Source organism: Vicia villosa, linkage group LG6, assembly GCF_029867415.1.
Source record: "Vicia villosa cultivar HV-30 ecotype Madison, WI linkage group LG6, Vvil1.0, whole genome shotgun sequence".
Taxonomy (NCBI): Eukaryota; Viridiplantae; Streptophyta; class Magnoliopsida; order Fabales; family Fabaceae; genus Vicia; species Vicia villosa.
Genome location: NC_081185.1, coordinates 96,565,716 through 96,575,625, shown reverse-complemented (window position 1 = coordinate 96,575,625; position 9,910 = coordinate 96,565,716).

The following is a 9,910-nucleotide window of genomic DNA, read 5'->3' as shown; positions in this document are numbered from 1 at the left end:
CTTTCCATAACTTTTCCTAAAGTCCGAAGGATCTTGTACAAAAGATGATAACTCTATCAGTTTTCCTACATCAGGCGCTTTGAAACCGTACTTTTTGGTATACCTTTTTACCCCTTCCATAACTTAATCCTATAATGTTTGCAAAGAAAATTCTCTAAATTTTTGGAAAAAATCATGTTTTTATGGAAAAAAGATGGTTTTTAATGAATGTATGAATGCGTGGATGCATGAATGCCACATATTCAAACATAGTAACACAAACATGGTAATACGAACATGGTAACGCAAACATGGTACACAAACATGGTAACACAAACATGGTACACATAGGTTTAAAGGTCCAGTGTCACGAGCATGAGGTCAGAGAACCAAAAATGGGATAGTTCTAGTTAATCACCTGCACAACATGTTCTACTGATACGTCAGAGTCTACATTTTTCTTTCGGATATTACCGGCCTTCCACAATTAAACTCATGAGCCAGCAATATTCTCAAGAAAAACTCGTCTGAGTGTGGTTCTCCGCATGACAACTATCCAAGTCTTCACCTGGATCGTTTCTGCACCACGTCCTAATAAGGCCAGGATGGGTTGGGGTTCTACGGCCAACTCAGCTTCTACAGTTCAATGCAGCAATAATGTTTTCGCTACGAAACATGCTAAACATATATTACCAACAAGGAACCTCCACTGAGCGGAAGGATTCTCACGTACGCCTGTACATGACTATACCCTCCACCTAATTCTTATGTGTACTTAATCCGGGTTAGGATTTGTCCATAATGTATCACTTGTAACAGAACCACACAAGTAACAGAACCAAAGAATCACACATGTAACAAAAAATTAAAAAACAATAATTAGAAATAACCCTTCCTTTGGAAATAATAAAAAGATGGTCCCCAGTGAAGTCGCCATTTTTCTGTCGCGGGCGAAAAATCGTTTTGTCCTTTTTTCGCGATGAGACACCTGATGCCTTCTTTGGGCTCGAGTGCTCATAAAAAATGATTTTTCTTTTGTTTCGACCAAACTTTTTATTATTTCCAAAGGAGGAAAAGGAAAAAAGCTGCAATAACCTAAAAAGTGGGGGAGAGATCTTGGGTAAGAGGGTTGGTTATACGAAGGGAAGGTATTAGCACCCAACGTATCTATAGTACTCTATAGGATTCTTTATTGTTTTTCATTATATGTTATGGTGGAGGTTCTGTTGTGAAATAGGTGGGACCTAAGGTGTTTGTTTGATTATGCTCGCAAAGATCATCGCGATCCTCTGCATACATATCCCCTAGAGGGAATCAGAGCATCTGTAGCTCGGGGTCTACGGGTGCTAAGGTTTGAGTGGTTTGAGGGAGAAGTTTTGCTCGCCAAGGAATAAGACCTTGTGCCTACGTATTCTCAAAGGGATGTTGAGAAAGTCAGAGCAATCGTAGTTCCCACTTATGCTAGTGGAAGCAAAGGATAGGAGACAAATGTCATCTAAATGTTCGATGTATCTAATCTATATCATCACATACATCTGTTTGTTTTTGTTTGAAAATCTTTTCATTATAAGCCCTGGGCCATGCCACTTATGGCGCTTAGAATGATAAAGATGTTTCTTAGCCAGCCTTGTGGCAAAAACTTTTAATGAAGTCAGCCTTGTGACAAAAAGTTTTGATTAATCAGCCAGCCTTGTGGCAAAAGTTTCAATGAAGTCAGCCTTGTGACAAAAACTTTGATTAATCAGCCAGTACGGTGGCAAAAAGGTTTGATTGATTAGCCAGCCTTGTGGCAAAAGAGTTTGATAAATTGATTGATTGATTGATTGATTGTGATGATATAGAAGAGATACTCCTATCATAGAGATGATAAATGTCTAATCTCCTAGGGTATTTGATTTGGATATTGGGGATGCTTATAAGAAGCCCGTGGGTCCTTGTACAAAGCCCAAGAGGAGGCTATCCGAGGGTCCTTGCATTGTAAGCCCAAGAGGAGGCTATGGGAGGGACAATCCAGGGTCCTTGCATTATAAGCCCAAGAGGAGGCTATGGGAGGGTCACTCGTTTGTACAAAGCCCAAGGGGAGGCATGGTATAGTTGGTCTGAGCTCTTAGAGCGATTTCACCGGGAAACCATACTCTATGTCCTAACCTAAACTAGTGGAGATTCTTTGCACGAAGCCCAATAGGAGGCTATGGGGAACCTAGTGTTGTACTAAGTTAAACAAGCACACATATCACACATATGAACAAACATGAACAAGTATGAACAAACATGAACAGGTATGAACAATTATGAACAGTTATACATATATATGACAAAGTGTGTGTATATAATGGAGTTTATGAAGGAAATATACCTGTAAGCATGATCCATTTGTATACACAGGGCTCGAGACTTATACTCGGGGAAAGACCCACTTGAGTTTATTCAAAGTTATGTAAACAGGTATTTACAAAAGGGCTTGGGACTTATACCTACATGGAGGCCCATGGTATTTTTGGGAAGATTTAGAGAAAACCTTCATTTTTTGATTTGTTGTTCGAGGTTAAAAATCAAACTGATCGAGATATATACAGAAAGGTGTGTGTACAATGAAATACCTAATTTCATGTACATGAATGGGACTTATACCTATGTGGAGGCCCCTGTTTTATTTTATAAAACATGGTTGATTGTTTTATTTGAAGTTTTGTTGTTTTGAAAATGATTTGAAAATTGTTTGAAAAGATTTTATTTTGAAGAAGTTTTATTGTTTAAAAAACTGTACAAAAAGAAAAGAAATAGGACTTACACTCTCTAATATTCGAGAGGCCCCACTCCGTTTTGAAAATCAATTGATCAATCAAAGAGATTTAATCAATAGTTTCTTTTGAAAAGAAAAATCAAAAAAAGAAATGGTTATCGTTTTGAAAAGGAATCGCGATCGCTTGTTTTAAAACGGTTTGAATTTGACAAAAGAAATCAACTTAATTAATATAAAAACAAATTTTATGCTTAATTAAGACCTAAGTGATTAGGGTTTGATCACAAAAATATTTACAAGTGATTAGGTTTGAAAATTAAATGAAAAAACAATATTTAAAGTATTTAAAAACACTTAAAAATGTATCATTTTAAACCTAATTAAAAGTATATTAAATAAATCTTTTTTTTTTGTGATTTTTTTGATATTGTCAAAATATGTATATTAAATAAGAGGTGTGTAAAAAATGAAGAAAAAATAAGTTAATTTGCTATGTTAAATAATTAAGTGAAGTTGTTAAAAAATGAATGAGAAAAGTGGCAAAAAATAAGCTTTTGGTCCTACCAAGGTTTGAACCCACGCCCTTATGTTCATCAGCCAAAACACACAACCAACCGCGCCACGCTTGTGGCTTGTTAATTACACGCGTTCAATTAAATATATTTTAAATCAATTTCCAGAACTTCTCAAACCAAAAATGGCGCCAAGAACACAACCCTAACTAGATTTTGAAAATCTTCAAAACTGAACCAAATTGATCAAGTAAAGGGTCTATCTCACTCGGTTTTTCACGAGGAACATGATGGTGCCCTCATAATTCATTTATCTTTTCTCTAAGGTGATCAATTTTGTGATGAACACTAAGAACCCTAATTCTGAATTTGAACATGAAATCGTGTAGGATTGATGAATTGTGAAATTGATTGAGGGTTATTGATCAGTGATAGTGCAGAAACAAGATAGCAACTCAATTTTTCATTTATGATGCATGTATGTATGAGTTTGAAGTTCAAGAGAGCTTACCTTCAAAAACGGACAACTGAGAATTGAATTCTGATCTGGAGTTGTTACAGATGCTTTGTGATGATCTGGATAGCTTCAATGATGATTATGGAAGGTGTCTGGATGTCTGGAACAAGCTGAATTCATCTGAGCATGGCTATGGCACTCGATCTGCAGTTGCTTCAAGTATGAATCGAATTTGAAGATGGAGGTGTTTCAGATCATGGATGATGGTTGGGATAGCTCATATATGGTATATGGAATGTGTTTGGATGTTTAACTTGGACAGAAATGAGCTAGAATGAAAATTGGCATGATAAGGCTCATTATGTGTTCATATGGAGGTTGAAATGCAATTCTGAGTTTTGGGGTAATTTGAGATGTGTGAGTGATTCAAACACTTCCTAATTGATGTTTAGAAGTTGTTGGAATCATCACCTTGGCCAGAACTTCAAGGATTTGGAGGTTGGAATTTCTACCTCCTTGAAACTTAAGAAACTTGCATTCTAAGAAAGAAAGAGAAAACCTATAATTTGTGAGGTTTTGGTGTGATTTGAAGAGTGATTTGAACCTCTATTTATAGGCCAAGGATTCTGAATGAAGAGCTTTGCAAGTTGATCAAAGATTGGTGATTTGGTATTTGGAGATAAAATGGAATCTTTACATTAAATGCAAATGGTTAAAAGTGACTAAACCATGGTTAAACTTCAAGCTTCTTATCCTCTTCCATTCTGATCTTCTAATCAGAAAATATCTTCAATTATTGTCTTGATGCATCATTACTTGCATTATTTGGCAAAATGGTTCATAACTTAGTGAAAATGGCTTGAAATTTCAAGTGAAAATGATCACTAAATGCATAATTCAAAACCATAGCTATGCTCCATATTTTTTCATGCTCTTGGACATTTTGGAAAGCTCATGTTACATACTTCAAAACCCTAGTTGAAAGTTTCTTCAAGACCTTTAAGGAAATGGGTGAAAAAGATCCATGAACTTTGAAGAAAATGAAGTTTTAAGTGAAATTTTCAAAAGATACCAACTTTGAAGCTCCATATCTCTTAAATGGTTGATCCTTTGGAAAAAATTTATATGTGACAAAGTTGTTCATTGGATCAAAATATACAGCTTTCATGTTGGAAGTTTTTTTCAGTTTGTAGGTGAAATTTTGAGTTATTCCCTTCCAAAGTTTGGAAAAAACCATTGAAAAACACTTAGAAATTTTTCTAAGTATGAAAGTCAAACTTTTGACTTTTTGATTCTTGATTGATTTTCTTGATTTTTCTTGATCAAATGACTTCATATATTATATATTGATGATTTGAAACTTCAAAAGTCATGGTTGACCAAAATTCCCCAAAAGTCAATGGTGATCTTGTACAGTTGACTTTTTCAAACGAATCGCGTTTCTGGAGATTTCAAATGAATCAAGCTATCCTCATCCAATGAGTGGTATGAATGGATAATATTGAGGTATTGGAGGATATTGAATCATGGTTTGAGTTGTGACACCATGTCCTGATTAAAAAGGCAGTTGTTTAGTGAATTAGGTCAAAAACCCTAATTGTCGACCAGATGAAATTGATGACTGTAGGTCTTGAATTGAGATACAATTTCCATTGTATATTGTCATAGGGATTATTTGAAGATGATTGAAACCTTTGATTGACTTCCTGGGGATTTTTAGGGTTTCCCAAATGTGATCCCTGATTTCAGTCCCTGATAGTTCAAAACCCTAATCTGAGGATTTGAAATTTCACTGTTGATCAATCCCTGTATAGGAGACGTCTTGAGCCAATAGATTAGGCCAAAATGATGTACTTGGGGTCTTGAGGTCATGTCCCAAGTCATTAGGTCAAATCCTGAGCAAAAGTCAGGGGTGTGCTATCTTCAGTCAAAACCCTAATCTGGTTGATTCAAAGCCTCTGAGCTTGTTGAAATGAATCTTTGAGGACCAGATGTTGATTGTTGGTGAAGATGGTTCTTTTGAGATGAAGGGAAAACAAAACCCTAATTGATTGTTGCTTGTACTGATGAGTGATTTCTTGATTAAACCCTGCTGAGTCACAAGTAGCAAACACAAGCTATGCAATTTGTTAGAGATGCAAATGATGCATATGCTATGATATGAGGTGGTATCTTAGGTCAAAAATTGGGGTATGACAGAATGACAACACACTCACTGAGATAAAGGATATAGAAGAAGAAATTCTGATTTTCTATGGTGATTTGGTGGTCAGTAGTGCTTAAGAGTTGAGACATGTTAACATTACAACTGTGAGGAAAGGTGAACAGTTGATGAAACAACATACTCATGAATTTGTGCAGCCTGTTATAGAAAAAGAAGTGTGGGAAGCCCTAAAAAAACATCGGTGACAATAAAGCACTAGGGCTGGATGGATTCAGTGCTAAGTTTTTCAAAGGAGCATGGAGAATTATCAAACAAGACATAATGGAAGCTATGAGGGAATTCTTTGAAGATAATTACGTGTATGCTGCAATAAACTGTGCAGTGGTGACTTTAATACCAAATAATAAAAAGGCAAGGATGGTCAAAGACATGAGGCCGATAGCATATTGCTCAACAATCTATAAATCATCTCGAAGATTTTAACGAAGAGGCTAAGAAAGTTATAAATCTGGTTGTGGAGGATAATCAATTTGCATTTATACCCGGTAAGGTTATCCAAGATAACATTACCATGGCCCACAAGATGATTAGAGGTTACAATACTAAGCACATTTCCCCCATATGTACCAAACATATGAACATCCAGAAGGCATACGACTCGGTTGAGTGGAATGCACTTGCAACAATTATGCACGAAATAAGTTTTCTCAAAAAATTTATGGACTGGATTATGTTGTGTGTGACGATAGTGTCTTATAGGTATGTTATTAATGGACACATCATGGATGTGCTGGAAGCCATAAGAGGATTGAGACAGGGAGATCCTATCTCCCCCTCTCCGATTTGTGTTGATTATGGAGTATTTGAACCGGTGTATGAAGAACCTTATTGAGAAGCCTAACTACAATTTTCACCCAAAATGTGTCAAGCTCCATATTACTCATATTACTTTTGTTGATGATCAAATGTTGTTTAGTAGAGGAGATAGGATATCTGTTAGAGTTATGATAGAGGAATTTAGTTATTTTTCAGCTGCCACTGGCCTGAAGGCTCACCCCTCAAACTGTAAAGTGTAATTTGGTGGTGTGAACAAATATGATCAGCAGGATATATATGCTAAAACTGGATTTACCACAGGAAAACTCCCTTTCAAGTATCTAGGGGTACCACTTTCGATCAGAAATCTCACTATTCACCAATGCAGACCGCTGATTGAGAAGATAGTGCAGAGAGTAAAACACTAGACCTCTAAACTCCTAAGCTACGCAGGTAGAATACAATTAATTAGAAGTGTATGCTTTGCTGTTGCAAATTTCTGGATGCAGATGTTTCCACCTCCATAAAAAGTGGTGCAAGAAATTGAAGTTATTTGTAGAAGCTTCTTATGGAGTGGGATTGACACAATTACGAGGAAGGCCCCAATTGCTTGGGAGAGAATTTGTGACCTCAAAAATGCTGGAGAGATTAACATTATGACATTGAAGTAGTGGAGTAAAGCCACGATGGGGAAGTTATTGTGGAACCTGCAAGCAAAGAAGGATAAGTTGTGAGTCCGATGGGTTAACAACTACTGTCTCAAAGGGCAAGAGGTGTTACATTGGAACATCACTACTGCTTGTTCGTGGATGATAAAGCGCATCATAAAATGTTGTGATATAATTGGCAACATGCAGTATTAGGGAGAGGTAGTCACCACAGGTGAATACAAGACTCGGAAGATGTATAAGGAACTTCATGGCATCAAAAATTCAATAAACTGGAGGAAGATTCTTTATAACAACCCAGCGGGACCATGAGCTCTTTTCACTTTATGGATGAATCTAAATGGCTAGTTGCCTACAAAGGATCGAATGATGAGATTTGGAATAATAAATGAGGCAAAGTGTGACTTCTGTGATGAACAAGAAACTGCAGAACACTTGTTCTTTATATGCACAGGTGTTAGGTTTGTATGGAAGGAAATTCTTGATTGGCTGTGTAACACCCCGAATTTAATTAATTAATTGATTAATTAAATTAATTGAAGATTTATTTGTTGTAATTAGTCGATGTTGAGAATTATCAGTAATATTCTAAGAAGCGTAATCGGATTAACATGTTGCTTGGACGATTAAGTGGATAGTCGAGTAATTATTCGGTTTAACTGGAGAAATAATATTATTGTATGGGATTAATTATTAATTAAATTGAGTTTAGATGTATGTGAGAAATAAAAAATTTGGGGGTATTATTTAGTAGACCCATTAAGACTTAGTGGCCCATTATTTTACTAGGTTTTTCATTTGCTGATAGTTAGAAGTAGAAATTTAGGATAAGAAAGAAAAGAGTAGGTTTTGTTTTGTAATAGTACGTATAGAGAGAGAGAGAGAGAGAGAGAGAGAGAGAGAGAGAGAGAGAGAGAGAGAGAGAGAGAGAGAGAGAGAGAGAGAGAGAGAGAGAGAGAGAGAGAGAGAGAGAGAGAGAGAGAAGGAAATAAGGGTTTTGACAGAGAAAAAAAGAGGATGCAGAGAAGAGGAAGAAAAGATCTTGGAAAGTTGATCGAGGAAAATTACAGAGCAAAGGTTGAAACCATAGATGGAGCTCAGAACCGACCAGAAAGATTATAGAGAGACCGTAAATCCAAGTAAGGGTGGGGTTCAATCTCTATAACCGGGTTTATGATGAACCATGTGTGGGTTAGGTTGTATAAATTGTGCCATGAATTGTTTGTTGGTACTGCTGTATATTTTATTTTGTGAAGATTGGTTGTTTATATTGAATTTTTGTTGACTGCGATTTTTTGGTAATAATTGATGATGTTGTGATGTGAATCGGTTGAATTGTGTTGCTGAATATTAAGTTGTTGTGTTGGTTTTGTTAATTCAATCGGAATTGAAAATTGGACGAGTCTAGAAACTATATGAAGGAGATGAAGGGCTGGGATGGTCCCCTTGAGTTAAGGGACGCCCACCACAAGGGGGCAGCCATAAGGGGCGCCTGCCTTCAGGGCTACTAGATAAGGGGCGTCCGCCCTCTTGTGGTGGTGGGGTGGGGACGTCCGTCCCTTGTTGTGTAGTGGGGGGTACGTATTTTGTTTCATGTTTTGTTCTGGGTATTGGCTAGTTACTGTACCATTAATTTTCTATGTAATTAATATAAGTGAATAAAAATAATCATAACAATAATAACAGTATTATATTGATAATAGTATATTATTTATGAATGTTGAAGTTAGTAGATGGTGCATGTAGTAGAGTTTTGCAGTAAAAACAGAGTTGGTGCAAATTAGTAGGAAATACACCAATTGAATTGGATTAGTTAGACCAAGTAGCAGACTTTGTAAATTTATCACGAAATATTAAGTGATCTTATTTAATAGCAGGACGTGTATATGCTAGTAACAAGAGCTAGCAGTATATAGCAGAATGAACTTTGTTGTAGCAGAGTATATATATATATATATATATATATATATATATATATATATATATATATATATATATATATATATATATATATATATATGTGAGATATTGGATCGAACTCTAGTATGGTCGAAAGGTAGCTTCTGTGTTCGACATGATTAAGCATGAAGTCGAAGGTTGTTCACATGCTTGTGTCGAAGATGCTAGGGTTGTTAGCATGTTAAATTAGGTTTTAGTGTTTAAACCCTAAATTTTTAAGTTAGCTTGTTTATTAAGTTGGCTTGCGTAATGGGCCTTGTGGAAAAAGCCCATTAGTTAGTATGTTAGGTTTTATTATAAATAGCATACTAGTCTCTCATCATTGCATGCAGCAAATCCTAATTTAGGGTGAGAGAGGTTATTGGTTATTCTTGTAAACTTGTAATCTTGTTTTCTAAGAGAAAGTAAAAGAATAGCAGTTATAACCAATTTTTGTGTTCTTCTTATCTTCCCTAATTCCCTATTATATTTTTCTCTTAACATCGTTTTTCACAACTATATATATATATATATATATATATATATATATATATATATATATATATATATATATATATATATATATATATATATATATATATATATATATATATATATAAGTTAAGTCATAAG